The following is a 14,472-nucleotide window of genomic DNA, read 5'->3' as shown; positions in this document are numbered from 1 at the left end:
ACACTTGGGTGGGGTGTGAATTGTATGGCACACTGTCACTTAGGAGGAAGGAGGTGGGAGCTAGGGGGATCTCTGCTACTTGGGGGAGTGGGGGGGGGGGGGGGGGGCGGCATGGCAGTCGGGGCCCAGGACCATATTTTCTGTTTTACGTTTGGGGAAGGTGGAAAGGAGGGAAGGGGGCTGGAGCCAACACTGCATGGTTCTTTTTTTAAATTAATCTTTTGGGAGAGTCGGGGATGCCTCGACTGGTGGCCCCAGATTGAGATGGGGGTCAGCACTGACCATGCACTCTACCTTCCTGTTTGCACGAAACTTTTTTAGGGGGGTCAGCATTCCTTTAATGCGATAGTGGTCCCGTGAGGTTGGGGCCACCATCGTATTAAAGGGCTGCTTGCTACGTTCTTTTGTCCTGTGGCATTTTGTCATTGAGACAAAAGAATGCACTTTCTTGGGGGAAGGGTCCCACTATCATGGTGACATCGTGACATCCCCTGAAATAGTGGGACCCCTCCTGTGAAAAAAATCCCAGCTTAATGCATCTAGGAGTAAATTGGCGGCAATGAGTTATTAATATCAAATTGCCTATTAATGAGCTCCTCTACATGGATGTAGCTGATTAATGCTAAATGTCTGTGTTTATCCACCTTACAGGGTGATGTTTTAAGTCATGGTAGGGCCCTAATGTGCTTTAAACTGTGAATATCATGCAAATCATGCTGTTTATTGCATGATATTGCCTAATCTCGGCAATATATGTTTCTATGTAATTTTGCATTGCCCTGTTCAGATTCTCTCCCCTATCACAATGAATCACTTTGTAAATCCATACAAAGCTGCTCATGAATAGGCAATCTAATCTTAATATATGAATGTGGCCATCTTAGAAAGTTGTCAGCCATTTTAATGTAATACCACCTCCTGAGGAAATGGTAACCTAAGTGGTATAATAAGTAACAAAATAATAATAATAACTAAATCACTTCTCGGCCTTGTGGCTAAGATCAAGTGTTGTATCTGTTCATGTCAGTTTATTAATAATAATAACTAAATCCTGGGGCTTAATGCCAAGGAAAAAGGTGTAGTTATTTCCAGCATTAAAACCATGTGATAGCATGAATTATGCTAATGCACAGTGCAATATTGCCCCTAATTTCCACCCAAAGCTCCTCCCCAAAAATTTGCATTCACTACAGTGTTTTTCACATGCATTTTGATATGAGTGAGTGAGTGAGTGTGTGTATGTGTGTGTGTGAGAGAGAGAGAGGTTAGGGGCCACTTTGGCATTCAAAATGAGATGTACGATCAGAACAGTGCTCTCTTGTGAAGATTTGATGACCTTTGGAGTGAGGAAACTCACCCAAAGATGAGATTTGTGCAATGTTCTCTCAACCTAGCTTGACGGACTCTCTACATCAAGCTAGGTTGAGAGAACATTGCACAAATCTCATCTTTGGGTGAGTTTCCTCACTCAGAAGGTCATCAAATCTTCACAAGAGAGCACTGTTCTGTTCGTACGTCTCACTTTGAATGTCAAAGTGGCCCCTAACCCCTACACTAATACCTAAACCTCACCTCGAGTTACTAGGTAGGCCTCCCATCTAGTGTGAGGGCATTATGGCTAGGTGCTTGCTCTCTCTCCCTCTCTCTCTATTGAAGGCATTTTTTGCATGCGAAAACACCATATAGCATTTTGATAAATGACCCCCTAATTTTGTATCTGAGGAAACAGATGGTAAAGTGACTTGCCCAAGGTCACAAGGAGCAACAGTGAGATTTGAACCCTGGTTTCCCTATGTTGTAGCCTGCTGCTCTAATCAATACACAAACCATTTTCATAATTAAAAAAAAAAAAAGAAAGATCCCATACTAAAAGCCATCACTTTCTTAACCTTTTAACGGTCTTATACCTTTCAGGTAACAATATGAATTCTTAATACAGTGCTAGAGAGTGAGACTGTTCCATAATGACAAGGCAACATATAACTGAAAGCAATTCTCCAAGTCTGCTCTAATCATATCCTAGCAGCAGAGGGCAGAACCTGAAGATCTTGCTGACAAATGTGAAGGAATTGTGGTGTAAGAGAGTCAGCCAAATACCTGGGATGGCCCCTCTCTTCATGGTTTTATAAAATAAGAGATGAATTTTCAAAACATCAAATGCATAAAAATGTGTATTCTGTATTTTATAAAAGTAAAAAATCTGTGCATACTTTACTTTCATATGCACATATAAGCATGTAAGAAGAAAACATACCCAGGCCAACAGTTTTTCGTGCAAGTTTCTATTTTAAAAGACATGCATGTATGTTTTCCCAGTCTGTGTATTATTACAGCTACTAATTATCTGGTGTAAATGATATTAAATGTGTTATTATGTGGTACTGACTGGGTGGGAGGTCTGGCTGAACTGGGGGGAGATCAGGCCGAAGAACCAGGAAGGTCTCAATGACCTGAAGAAGGACTGGTTGAACTGGTGCACTAATTGGCACATTTTGTAATTTCACTCATGCTCGTATGTATTAAAATACACTGACAACGAATAAGTCCTACTTAATTTTCTCAGGTAAAATATACGTGAGTATATTTTTAAAATAGGTGGGTAAAGTTTGCATGTTCAATGCATTGATATACGCTTTTTCAATGCATTGCATGTATTCGCACATAAGCCTACATATGCACATATGTGCTGGGGTAAGCATACATGCATTTTAAAATACACATGTATCTGATGTGCATGGGTTATAAAATACTTGCATAGATCTCGTGTGGCCATATACACCTGTTAGTACACCTGTTTGAAAGTTATCCTCCCTGAATCTTAAAACTACTCATGACTGCGGCAGGGGACCAATGCTGTTTTATCAGAAGTGAAGGAGCTGACTCGTGGTGCTTTGCTGCAAAAACATCAATTTAGCCACTGTGTCTTGAACCTGTTGCAGTCATCTCTGAAGTCTCAAAGTGCAGCCCCTAATAAAGGGCATTACAGTAATCGAGCCTTGAGGGAAATCAATGAATATACACTAATGATGATAAGTCTTTCTTATCTAAAAGCCTCAACTTCCGTGCAAGAATCGTAAGTAATAAAAACACAAATGAACACAGCTGAAACTCGATCACTCCTATCGAGTTTAGTCCAGCTGGCCAAACAGCTTTTAGTATTGACCTCGGTTTCAAATACTCAAATCATTTGGCATGTCAAAATGTCTAAAAAGAAAAAAGGAGACTGACAACATGATTTTGGTCATGTATTTCAACATGATCAAATAGCCTCAATACAAACAGAGAAAACTAGCTTCAAAGCCATTTACCTGGTTACATAGCTTGTCTAAAAAATTTCATCCTTTGGCTAAAGGTATATGAAGGGTTCCATATCACACGTGCATTTAGTATGACTGTAAGGAGATGTTCCCAGCTTTGTATTTAGGTCTATGGAGGGAAATAGCAAGAGTACATGTCATTTTCATACGTTCATGTGCTATTTTAGCCCCTCAGCTGCCCACACAGTTGGACAGGTACATAATATGCAGCTGCTTTTTGTTCACATACTTTACACTAATTTTCAAAGAGAAACTACTAATTTTGTTTCTCTTTGAAAATTAGCATAACGTTTGTGCACTGAAAGCACCCCTGCACTTTGTTGAGAACCTCCTACTCTACTTACTGAAATAATAATGGAAAATAATGTACATTCTCACACAAAAAGCAAAAAAAAACAACAAAGAAGGCTAAAGATTACCATTCATATAAAAGTTAATAACAAAACTGTTCATATCATATCAGTGTATATTCCACTGGTAGTTTTTACCCATTGGGAGTGCACCAATAATGAAAGCATAATTATGCACAACATTTTTATCAATATTATTATTATTGCCATGGGAAAATGACCTCACAGAGATTCTCACCTGCTATTTATAGGGTTACATTTTCCAAGTAAAACAACAGATATAGTTCTGAAAATTCAAAACTGCAAATGTTGTTGCTCACTAGGGATGTGAATCGTGTGCCATATCGTCTTAACGATTGAAATCGTGTGGCAGGAGAAGAAAATCGTGTTTGGCACGATTATTTCGTTGAAAAATCGTTAAAAATCGTTTTTTCCGATTAGTGCGCACTAACGGGAGTTAGTGCGCACTAACAGAAATTGATACAATTTGACACTTTTCAGGTCAGTTAAGGTCAGTTTAGGAATGAATATGTATTCCTATTGGCTGCCCTCTTATTTATTCATGTTACCAAGGTTCCCACTGACAGTATATGGGGGATGGGAAATGGAAACAGTTGGTAGCTTGACAAAAAAAGTAATGTGATCAGTCAATGTGACTAGAACTTGTGCCCTAACCCTGATACCAGGGGTGTTGTGATCTTCCTGCACACAGTGCCCTAACTATGGCACCAGGGGTGTTGTGATCTTCCTGTACACAGTGCCCTATCCCTATTAATACCAGGAGTGTTGTGATCTTCCTGCACACAGTGCCCTAACCCTGATACCAGGGGTGTTGTGATCTTCCTGCACACAGTGCCCTAACCCTGATACCAGTGGTGTTGTGATCTTCCTGCACACAGTGCCCTACCCCTGGCACCAGGGGTGTTGTGATCTTCATGTACACACAGTGCCCTATCCCTATTAATACCAGGAGTGTTGTGATCTTCCTGCACACAGTGCCCTAACCCTGGCACCAGGGGTGTTGTGATCTTCCTGCACACAGTGCCCTATCCCTATTAATACCAGGAGTGTTGTGATCTTCCTGCACACAGTGCCCTAACCCTGATACCAGGGGTGTTGTGATCTTCCTGCACACAGTGCCCTAACCCTGATACCAGTGGTGTTGTGATCTTCCTGCACACAGTGCCCTAACCCTGGCACCAGGGGTGTTGTGATCTTCATGTACACACAGTGCCCTATCCCTATTAATACCAGGAGTGTTGTGATCTTCCTGCACACAGTGCCCTAACCCTGGCACCAGGGGTGTTGTGATCTTCCTGCACACAGTGCCCTATCCCTATTAATACCAGGAGTGTTGTGATCTTCCTGCACACAGTGCACTAACCCTGATACCAGGGGTGTTGTGATCTTCCTGCACACAGTGCCCTATCCCTATCAATACCAGGAGTGTTGTGATCTTCCTGCACACAGTGCCCTATCCCTATTAATACCAGGGGTGTTGTGATCTCCAGACTGGCTGGGAGCAGGGATGCAGCTCTGCATGGATTACTGGGACAGGCAGCCCCAGACTGGCTGGGAGCAGGGATGCAGCTCTGCATGGATTACTGGGACAGGCAGCCCCAGACTGGCTGGGAGCAGGGATGCAGCTCTGCATGGATTACAGGGACAGGACAGCCCCAGACTGGCTGGGAGCAGGGATACAGCTCTGCATGGAGACTGGGACAGGCAGCCCCAGACTGGATGGGAGCAGGGAAGCAGCTCTGCATGGATTACTGGGACAGGCAGCCCCAGACTGGCTGGGAGTAGGGATGCAGCTCTGCATGGATTACAGGGACAGGCAGCCCCAGACTGGCTGGGAGCAGGGATGCAGCTCTGCATGGATTACTGGGACAGGCAGCCCCAGACTGGTTGGGAGCAGGGATGCAGCTCTGCATGGATTACAGGGACAGACAGCCCCAGACTGGCTGGGAGCAGGGATACACCTCTGCATGGATGACTGGGACAGGCAGCCCCAGACTGGATGGGAGCAGGGAAGCAGCTCTGCATGGATTACTGGGACAGGCAGCCCCAGACTGGCTGGGAGCAGGGATGCAGCACTGCATGGATTACAGGGACAGGCAGCCCCAGACTGGCTGGGAGCAGGGCTGCAGCCCTCCATGGATGACTGGGACAGGCAGCCCCAGACTGGCTGGGAGCAGGGATGCAGCTCTCCATGATCCGTGATCTGGTACCCAGTGTGGCTACTTAAAAAATACACTTACCAACAATCAATTACCACATATATTTGAACTGTGTAGTTCCAGCCAGGACCACCTTTCTAAAATGCACAGTGATTGGCAAATTCAACATGCACTAGCATTTCACATGCCTGCTAACATAATAAACAAACAAGTTCTAGTACATGAGTGATGATCATCACGTTACTTTTTTTGTCAAGCTTCCAACTGTTTTCCATTTCACATCCCCCCAACCATTACCTCAGTGGGAACCTTGGTAACAATCAATAGATAAGAGCACAGCCAGCCAATAGGAATACATATTCATTCCTAACTGACCTTTACTGACCTGGGAAGTGGTCAACATTTGTATCATTTTCTGTTGGTGTTCGGAGTTTCCAGTTCCATTTCCCATCCCCCCAACCATCACCTCAGTGTGAACCTTGGTAACATCAATAGATAAGAGGGCAGCTAGCCAATAGGAATACATATTCATTCCTAACTGACCTTCAGTGACCTGGAAAGTGTCAATTTGTATCATTTCTGTTAGTGCGCACTAACTCCCGTTAGTGCGCACTAACACGATTTAACGATTTTTAACGATAAATCGTTAGAATTTCTATTGTATTGTGTTTTATAACGATTTAAGACGATATTAACATTATCAGACGATAATTTTAATCGTTGAAAAACGATTCACATCCCTATTGCTCACTACCATCCCCTCCACTTCAGCTCCCCCTCCCCCACCCTATCCCTGCCCCCAGGAATACCTCCACAGTACGAGGATAAATGTGCATGTGTTATTCTAAAAGATGCACACTTTTATCCACATAGAAGAAATTCCATTTTAGCTTATCTGTAAGATACTAAAATCTTGAATTGAGGCTCCTCTTGATGCAGTCAAATAGAAACACGGTCCATGTCGGGGAACCATCTACGTGGATTACAAACTGCTGTGATTGTGACACATTTTCCAATTCAAACAAACACTTTGGAAGATGGGACTTTACAATTGGTGGGCCTGCCATGCTTTGCTGTGGGCATTTGTCCCGCCCCTGCAGGGGGCTGCTGCTCTGCCACATGGCCCCTTTCCAGCACAAATTTCCTGGTCACCCTGCTCATCCATTGCATGCTGAAACTACCTACAGAATCTAACTTGTTTTTATTTTTCCAAATCGGTGGGAGGGAGGGATTGCACGCCTCGGAGCAGGAGAGAAATGGGGGTGGCCAGCGACCAGCTGTCACTTATATCTCAGCTCTGCCCAATTCTGCCCTCTCCATTCTCCCTCCTTCCTGCCTAATGACTTGGCTAGCCTTATCCCCATCCATCCCATCCTTCCACCCTAATGCTTGCCTTCTACCCTTACCCTACTTTCCCTAATCTCACTTTCCATCCTGCTGCCCCCCCTCCCTTACCTTACCCATGCCCTGAACATCCCTTCCTCCCATGTTATGCTCTTGTTCCTGAAATGGGAGTAACAAGTTTCATAACATGTGTAGGCTTAGGGACGGCTCTCAGGTTCAGCAAATCCACTCTCTGAGCCCTCGTTGGAGTTACCCTCGCCTGGTGCTCATACCATCCAGTACAAATAAAGTCCAGATTTGGGATTCCAAAATAACATCTTTATTGCGGACAAGCATGGCCGCACCAAACAACATATAATGTACAACAATTGCCATATCATTTGGTAATGTAGAATAATACAACTCAATAATTGCCAGCCTAAGAATCCTAATTTATATTTCCTAACATTATCAGTACAATTCTGGGTGACCAGTGCTAGATAACTGTCAGCTAAGCCTTTGACCCCCACGTGGCCTCATTTTGGCACAAATTTGCTGGTCATCCTGTCACTAGCCCTGATAGTAAACCTTTGTTTGCCAGAATTCCCCATACCTTAATTGCTGCGGTCATGATCTTCAGGGAGAAACTCCATAGTGTCCTGTATATCCGTGAGAAATATATCGAGGTCTATGTCCGACAAGTCCACTCCGTGCAGGCAAAATATCTCCAGGCAGGTTTTCATCAACCATCTCATGCAGGAATGCCCATGGATAATGGGCATGAACCTTTGCATTCACTTATTTATTTTCTTTTTGGTGATTTTGAGTATCTGGTGGGACCTTTCCTCTCTCCAGATACGCCTGGGAGTGATTCAGGACCAAACGATGCATGTGCCTGGCAGTAATTCTGATAAAGAGATGCAATCTCTCTGAATCTTTTGAATGAACTTCACACTATGTATAGCGGAAAGGTCATTGCTGCCTAAAGGAATGATTATCACCCATGGCGGCAATTGTCTTCTAGTTACAATTGCTACCAAGTAGAGTCAGCAGCATCAATTAGTCCCACCTCGTTCCTGGCATGCCTTTCCAAGTTAGCTAAATGTAGTTTGGCTCTATGCCCAAATGCTCACCCAAGGTCCTGGTCTTAGCTCTTAAGTGGACCCAATGTACAAAGGAGTGCCCTGTGTTCCATACATGGCACATTCATGGACACACACCTGAAATATATAAAGCAGTGATATTTAGGGTTGGGCCATTTTGGGTCTAACCTTGGATCATTTTTTATAAATTTGCTGTGCCGTTTCGTGAAAAAAAAAGTATTTATACCAAAACAGATCTCTCTCCCCCCCCCCCCTCCACTTGCAGACCACCCACCTACCCTCTTGGCTCCCCCAGGAGTCACCACAAATACCAAGTGATATAGAAAGGGGGCCCGGGAGCGATGTCCCACTCCTGGGCAGGTGGCTGCCCTCATTCAAAATGGTGCCAGCCACCCTGTGCCCTTAACTTGTGTCAGGGACTATCAGTGCCAATGGGCAGCCCTTGTGACATGATAGGGCAAAGGGTGGCCAGTGCCATTTTTCAAAATCATTCCTGGGCCCCCCACTAGACCACCAGGTGTTTTTGGTGAATCCTGAGGGGGGTGGGAGAGGGAGCGGGGGGTCCGTGGGTGGGGGAACTTTTATTAATAAATGGGGAAGGTTGAGGCAGGTTCTGTGTTTTATTTTTCCTTTTAATCTTGCATCTATAGGAAAAGCAGCATAAAATTTTGTGGTTTTTTTCATTTTTCCCAAAATGCAATAAAATAAGAAATATCATCTGTATTTCCTATTTTGTTGCAAATAACTTCCCAACCCTAGTGATTATAACTATGCTAATCATCAAAATATGTCTCTTGTCGCATGTATGACTGATATCTTCAGGAATTCCATTTGCTTATGGCTATTGTCTCTGGGGACATTCTTAAAACCGCTGCTGTGGTTGCTGCCCCTATCTGAAAGGAATGGGTTGTGCATCCCTGTCCACTAATGCCTACCATGCTAAGGGACAACTGCAGTATCTTAGAAAACCAGTAAAGGGATAGGGGGTGGCCATTCTTGTGTAAGAGCAGGAATCTCGCCCTGATGCCATCCACAAGGCAAGGTACCTTCACAAGTTCTCAATCGGGCAAGTAGCAGCACCCTCCAGACCATACAGAATTACCTCTGAGCCTTTAGGATACTGGTCTGTTTTGAATTTGCATATGGTAATTATTAATTTATTAGGGAAGAGGGTGACATTCCTAATAGCCAGACCGGAGGGGGGGATCATCCTGAGGATGGGTGGGCTACTAGCTCACTGACTTGCAAGGTGGCAAAGAAAGCTAATGCACATGCATAGCGGAGCAGGCAGGTCTCAAAACTGTCAAAGTATACATGTTCTAATATCTGTATTAGCAGCTTTAAGCAATTGTGCATTATGGGTGCCTTGAGATCTTGAACTTGCACCTGGCCCTAACCCACTCTATCATGAACCTTTTAATTGCTAAGTTGGCTATAGGATTTGCAAACCCTAGTGTGCTAGAGTGGGAGCACTGAGAGGAGAGGATCACCTTGCTGGTGGCTAAAAGGAATTAGTAAGTTTTTGTTTGGGACATTGTCTTTTTTAAAAGTATTGGGACAAAGTTAACCATTTGGGAATATTTAGTGTGTTTGTGTGCTTGTGCTTTTAATAGTCAGTAAGGTAGCGAATAAACAAGTTAGCCTGTATTTTTAAATAGTCAGTCAGTAAGGTGGCTAGTAAGCAGTAGTTAGTGTGTTTATTTTTAAACGTCTGTAAGGCAGCTAGTAAGCAGAAGTAGAGTGTTTGTATATATATATAAAAAAAAAAAAAAGTGTAGCCAGAAGCTATAAATAAGCTAGGAGCAGTGTATACCTAAGTAAAAAGGTTGAAAAGTTCAGTTCAGTTACTCACTTTGGAAAGGTGTTGAGGTAGTGTAATTTGGTTTGAATAGGTACCAATATTTGTTAATCAAGAGAGCAGTGAGTCACTCTGGCTGACTAACTGAAGTTAGACTGTTAGGGGTAGATGTGAATCGGTTATTTACGCTTTCGGATAATAGAAAAACTAGGGGGCACTCCATGAAGTTAGCATGTGGCACATTTAAATCTAATTGAAGAAAGTTTTTTTCACTCAATGTACGATTAAACTCTGGAATTTGTTGCCAGAGGATGTGGTTAGTGCAGTTAGTATAGCTGTGTTTAAAAAAGGATTGGATAAGTTTTTGGAGGAGAAGTCCATTACCTGCTATTAATTAAGTTGACTTAGAAATTAGCCACTGCTATTACTAGCAACGGTAACATGGAATAGACTTATTGGGTACTGCCAGGTTCTTATGGCCTGGATTGGCCACTGTTGAAAACAGGATGCTGGGCTTGATGGACCCTTGGTCTGACCCAGTATGGCATGTTCATATGTTCTAATGTGATGCCAGCCAAGCGGGGTGATAGAGTGGACCTTGCCACGCCCTCCACTTTGCATTGTAATATGTAGCACAGCAGCATGTCTATGGGGATTGGCAATATCAAATCTTTGCCAGCCCCAGTTAGGAAGGCTTGAAAATATGATTGTGCCATCAATAATTTCTCCTTGTGTTGTCTTCCAGCGAGCCAAGTATCATCTTCAAAATGTCAGGGGGTCAAAGCGTCAAACTTCTGGAGGGATCAGAGTGCCGAATGGCTAGATGTGTGAAAGTGGCATACTGAAAATGAGATAGAGAATTAGCTTCACTGTTGTTGACGCTGAAAATTTGCAGAGCGCGGAATGTGATTTTACACAACAAACCACAAAGTACCAATTCCCTTAGCAGTGCATTGCTACCCTAGGTCCTAGCTAACAATCTGTTTATTGCATGTACCATGGATATGTTGTCCAATCAAAAGACAATGTAAGATTTAGCCAAGCGAACACCCTAAATCAGCAGTGCCACCAGGATTTGGAAAATCTCGAGGAAGGTTACATCCCTGGTAACTCCATTCTCATGCCATTTAGGAGGCCACCCTCTGGAGCACCATGCTGCATTGAAGTAGATGCTGAAACTGTGGCTCCCCAATGTTTCAGAAAAAAGCTGGAGGTCTTTATTGCCCCTAGGTGCCTCCTGCCAAAAGTCCACCCCATTAAATTCATGCAGGAAGTATTCTCATACTTTCAAATCCTGTTTTATGGCAGTACTCACTTGGATGTCTAGATGCTTTATAGTATCTCCTATGGTGGACATTGTTAACCTGCACAAGAAAGCCCTGCCCGTTGGAATAACACAGCATGCAAAACTCAGAAGACTCAACAATGACTGCAGCTGCTTTAGAGTGGCTTTCTTTTGATTGGACAATGCAGTGCAATTCTTAATTTTGCCAGCTTATCTTTTGGCAGCCTTGAAATCTGCACCTGCACATCCTGCACTATGCCCAGAAAGATAATGGAGGTGGAGGGGCCCTCTGTTTTTTCTTGGAGCAAGGGAATACTGAATTCATAGTCTACCTGCTGGAAACAAGAGAGAAGGACACGACAGTCCTGGGTATCTTTCCCTATGAAGAGAAAATCATCCAGGTAATGCACTAGGTTCTTGGATCCCAATTTCTGCTCGAGCGCCCAATGCATAAATGAGCTTTTCTCAGGAGATCGAGAAGCTCATTGAGATGCATTTGTCAAAATAGTACCGGTTCTATAATTTGAATCCCAGTAGGTGAAAGGAATCGGGATGGATCAGAAGCAGGCAAAAAGCAGAATTAAAGTCCACCTTCGACAGGTGGGTCTGGCTGCTGAGCATTCTAATGGCCTGGTTGGCCTGGTCTAAGGAAAAAAAACACCGGCTCGACCTCAGGCGCCCTCTTTGCAGCAGACCACCAGTGAAAGCAGGTCCCGGAGCAGATAGGCGCTGGGAGAGAGGCCCGCGCAGCCGGCGCTTGAGCCCATCGGGGTAAGGCCATTAACTCTCGCCCTACCTCCGTGGGCCCCCGCTCCGGCCACGGGGAAGCTTCACACTTACCTCCTCCTGCTTCTTCTTCGAAAGCGCGGCGATCCGGCTTACTCTCCGCTCGCCGCCCACCGCCACAGGAAGCCACAAGACAGGACCTCCTCCTCCAATCCTCCTCAACCAATCCCGGAGAAGGACGTGGGGATTTCAATCCCGGACATCCGAGGCGCCGCACGCCGAGCATCGCGCGCCGAAGGAGCGCGACAAAGGGGCCTGCCCCTTTGTCGCGCCCCTTAGTGCGTACCCGTGGTGCGCTCAGAAGCTACAATCACCCTCCCTACTCCAGCTGGAATCCTATACACTGATCTCAAGCATCCCCAAATCAGCCCACCTCTAACACCCTTCCAGCCTATCTTACTCTCGACCAACCACGCCAGCGTGCACCCAGCCACTCCAGCGTGCACCCAGTCACTCCAGCGTGCACCCAGCCACTCCAGCGTGCACCCAGTCACTCCAGCCTGCACCCAGTCACTCCAGCGTGCACCCAGTCACTCCAGCGTGCATCCAGCCACTCCAGCGTGCATCCAGTCACTCCAGCGTGCACCCAGCCACTCCAGCGTGCATCCAGTCACTCCAGCGTGCACCCAGTCACTCCAGCGTGCACCCAGCCACTCCAGCGTGCATCCAGTCTCTCCAGCGTGCACCCAGCCACTCCAGCGTGCACCCAGCCACTCCAGCGTGCATCCAGTCACTCCAGCGTGCATCCAGTCACTCCAGCGTGCACCCAATATCCCTCACCTGCCTCAGCAATCTCATAATGTCTCCTTCATTCCCAATTCCAATCCTCCCTCATTATCCACCTTCCAAAGGACATGCAACTCGACAAGCCCATCACCACCTCAGAACCATATCTCCAATTATGATCACTCCTTTCACCCAACTACTAGGCCTCACCTTATTCTCTTTAACATTATTCAATGCCCAATCCCTAACAAAGAAATCAGTCATACTAAACGACTATCTCATCGATGTAAAGCCGGATATATGCGCAATCACTGAGACCTGGCTCAAACCCTCTGACACTGCAATAATTAATCAACTACCCACAGAGACATACAATTTCTTCTCCATCCCTCGCCAGGGAAGAAAAAAAGGAGGAGGAATCCTCCTAGCTACAAAAAAAGACCTCAGATTCACGCAGCATTCCACCAATACAAACTCCAAAATCGAAATTGGCTTCTTCTCCTCAAACAAACTCCAAATTCTACTTGTCTACGCCCCTCCAGGTGTCCTTGAAACAGACCCCTCACCTCTGGTTGAACTAACCACCTCCTTCATTAATCTGGACGCCCCAGCTATAATCTTAGGAGACTTCAACCTCCATGTCGACAACTCTATACTATCACCCAACTGCGAAGCCTTACTCACAGCATTCTCCGCTTTAGGTTTCTCTCAACTAGTCAACAAACCCACACACAATGCTGGCCACACGCTTGACCTTATCTTCATAAACACAGCAATTAAACCGATCCAGCACCCCATCTGCACGAAGGTCCCTTGGTCAGATCATTCCCTTATAACAGCGTCATTCTCAATAAAAGATACCAGTCCATCTCCCATTCCCTCCCCTTGCTTCTCTTACAGGAAAACATGCTCCATGGAAGATCTCAGCAATCACATATCATCACATCTCACCCAAGTAGATCTCACCAATCCGAATTCAGCTCTACGATCGTGGAACAACATCACGGAATCCATTGCCAACAGATTATGCCCGCTAACAACAAAAAAACCACACCCCAATTCATCCAAAAGGCAACCGTGGTTTACACCAGAGCTAAAAAAGCTTAAACGAATGCTAAGACAAAAAGAAGCTAACTGGCGCAAAAACCCATGCACCATCACCCTATCTACCTATAAATCTACTCTTCACCAATATAAATCCAATACTTTAAAATCCAAGAGGAACTACTACGCATCCAAGATCCACCACCTAGTCTTCGATGCTAAAGCCCTCTTTAACTACGTCTCTAACCTCACACAAACAAGCCCTCCAGAAATCGCTCTCAACCAAGCTAAATCCAAAGCGGAAGAACTAGCAATATTTTTCAACAATAAAATCAGCAAACTTCTAACGCAGCTTCCCCCTAACACCGTCTGTACATCAACCTCACCTCAGACCGCCATCAACAATACCCGCTTAGCTGAACTGGAACTCACCTCCTCCATCGAGATCCAAGATACTCTACGGAAAATGAAACCATCCTCTCATCCATCAGATCACATCCCTTCGAAACTGCTCCTATCAATTCCAGACTCTATCTCAAAATCCCTGTCAGACATAATAA

General features: G+C 44.9%; 1 pseudogene; it reads left to right on the top strand.

Moving 5' to 3' along the window:
• Positions 1–975: 975 nt before the first annotated feature.
• Positions 976–1,053, top strand: LOC115099670 (annotated as a pseudogene).
• Positions 1,054–14,472: the final 13,419 nt, after the last annotated feature.

Source organism: Rhinatrema bivittatum, chromosome 9 (assembly GCF_901001135.1).
Source record: "Rhinatrema bivittatum chromosome 9, aRhiBiv1.1, whole genome shotgun sequence".
NCBI classification, from domain to species: domain Eukaryota; kingdom Metazoa; phylum Chordata; class Amphibia; order Gymnophiona; family Rhinatrematidae; genus Rhinatrema; species Rhinatrema bivittatum.
The sequence above is the reverse complement of the archived record's forward strand: the minus strand, read 5'-3'. Positions and strand labels throughout refer to the sequence as shown.